This window comes from Mandrillus leucophaeus, unplaced genomic scaffold (assembly GCF_000951045.1).
Source record: "Mandrillus leucophaeus isolate KB7577 unplaced genomic scaffold, Mleu.le_1.0 Scaffold1010, whole genome shotgun sequence".
NCBI classification, from domain to species: Eukaryota; Metazoa; Chordata; class Mammalia; order Primates; family Cercopithecidae; genus Mandrillus; species Mandrillus leucophaeus.
In genome coordinates, this window is record NW_012098211.1 from 61,450 (window position 1) to 63,627 (window position 2,178).

The 2,178-nt window shown below is 45.0% G+C and overlaps 1 pseudogene; it reads left to right on the forward strand.

Moving 5' to 3' along the window:
- The first annotated feature begins 156 nt into the window (after positions 1-156).
- On the forward strand, positions 157-584 carry LOC105536271 (annotated as a pseudogene).
- The last annotated feature ends 1,594 nt before the right edge of the window (positions 585-2,178 follow it).

Below are 2,178 nucleotides of genomic sequence, written 5' to 3' on the forward strand. Positions count from 1 at the left end.
CTACTTGGGTGGTGCATGCACTAAAATCTCAGAATTCACCATTATACAATTCATTCATGTAACCAAATATAACTTGTACCCCCAAAGCTACTGAAATTTTATAAAATTAATAACAATTTAAAAAGAAACAGGTCTCTTTCTGCCTCCACTGCTGCCATGGCACCTGTGAAAAAGCTTGTGGTAAAGGGGGGCAAAAAAAAAGAAGCAGGTTCTGAAGTTCATTCTTGATTGCACCCACCCCGTAGAAGATGGAATCATGGACGCTGCCAATTTGGAGCAGTTTCTGCAAGAGAGGATCAAAGTGAACTGAAAAGCTGGGAAACTTGGCAGAGGGGTGGTGACCTTCAAAAGGAGCAAGAGAAAGATCACCGTGACATCTGAGGTGCCTTTTTCCAAAGGTATTTGAAATATCACACCAAAAAATATTTGAAGAAGAATAATCTACGTGATTGGTTTGCATAAAAATATTTGAAGAAGAATAATCTACATGATTGGTTTGCATAGCTGCTAACAGCAAAGAGAGTTATGAATCACGTTACTTCCAAATTAACCAGGACGAGAAAGAGGAGGAAGACAAGGATTAAATTTCATTTATCTGGAATATTTTGTATGAATTCTTGAATAAAACTTGGGAACCAAAAAAAAAAAAAGAAATAAACAAAAATCTTCTTATTTTTTTCTTTTTTTTGAGATGGATCTCACTCTGCCGCCCAGGCTGACATGCAGTAGTGTAATCATAGTTTACTACAGCCTTGACTTCCCAAGCTCCTGCCATCCTTCCATATCAGCCTCCAGAATAGCTGGGACTACAGGTGTGTGCCACCACACCCGGCTAATTTTTAAATTTTTTTGTAGAGACAGAGTATGGTTGTGTTGTCCAGGCTGGTCTTGAACTCCTGAACTCAAGTCATCCTCCCGCCTCAGCCTCCTAAAGTGCTAGGATTACAGGAGTGAGCCACTGTATCCAACCCCCAAAAAACTTAAATCTCAACCCATCGAGTTGCCCCCTCCTTTTCCTTCCCCCAAGAGAGACATCCACACTTCACTGGCTCACTTTCTCTGGCTATAACTTCTGTGCCTTGGTATAGTAGCCCCTCTCCATCTGTGCAGAGAGTGGGCTAGCCTTGCCCTGCGCCCACTGAGAGCTCTCCTGGCATGGGTCTTCCTGGTACCTCTGGAAATCCTCTCTTGTGCCCAAGGGAGAAGACAAGGAGGCTTTGTACAGCTCAGGCCCTCCCAGCCACTGAGGCTCTTTTAATTGGGCTGTGCTCTCACCCCATCTTTCTCCCCAGAGAGATGACCAGCCCCTATTTCCTGTTTCCTTTGGCCCATTCCCTTTGGGTATGGGTTGGGAGAGAAAGCCCCTGCCAGATTTCCCACCACTTGTGCCCCGGCCCAGTCAGGCTGGGAGGACCTGAGCACATCCTGTAGCATTGCCTGTGGAGGCAGCACAGGCGCCTGGGAGGCAAATCCCCAAATCCCTAACTAGTCTCTGTGTGCCCTGGGCCACCTCCTAACTTCTCCAAGCCTCACATTCTGTATGCTCCCATGGCCCTGGCAGGTACCGTCACAATCTGCGTGGTTTGTGAGGCTACCTGCCAGGGTCATGGAAGAATTAAGTGAAAAAGAAATGTGTGCACATTAGGGCACTTCATGCAGGTGGTTATGAGCGTTCTCCCCTAACTGCACGGGGCTTGCCACTCTGCACCCCCCGTATCCCATTTGTCCCTTTCTTACCTCCACTCTTCTTCAGATTCTCTATTTAGTGCCTTTCCTGGGACTTGAGAGTCAAGAGGCCTGATCATGCTGAGGACCATGAATTTTGGAATCAGATCTACCTAGCTTCCAAACTGGGATCAGCCACCCTCTACCCTTGAATCAGATATATGTAATAGATCTTATTCTTTTTAATGGGGATAAGGATATCTACTTGATAGGTTTACTGATGCAAGGATTAAATAGGATAATGCATATACAGCCTTAGCACAATACCAGATTCAGAGAAGTTTAGCAAATAATAGAATAATAATAAATAATAAGAGGTATGATTAGATCCAGCTGGCTACCCACCTCGCTTTGAGGCCTGGCATATGGTTGGCATATTTCTCTAGTTCCTGCCACTGATGCCAGTCTCCCCTATCTTTAATTTCACTGGTCACTTTCGAGAATATTAGAAGG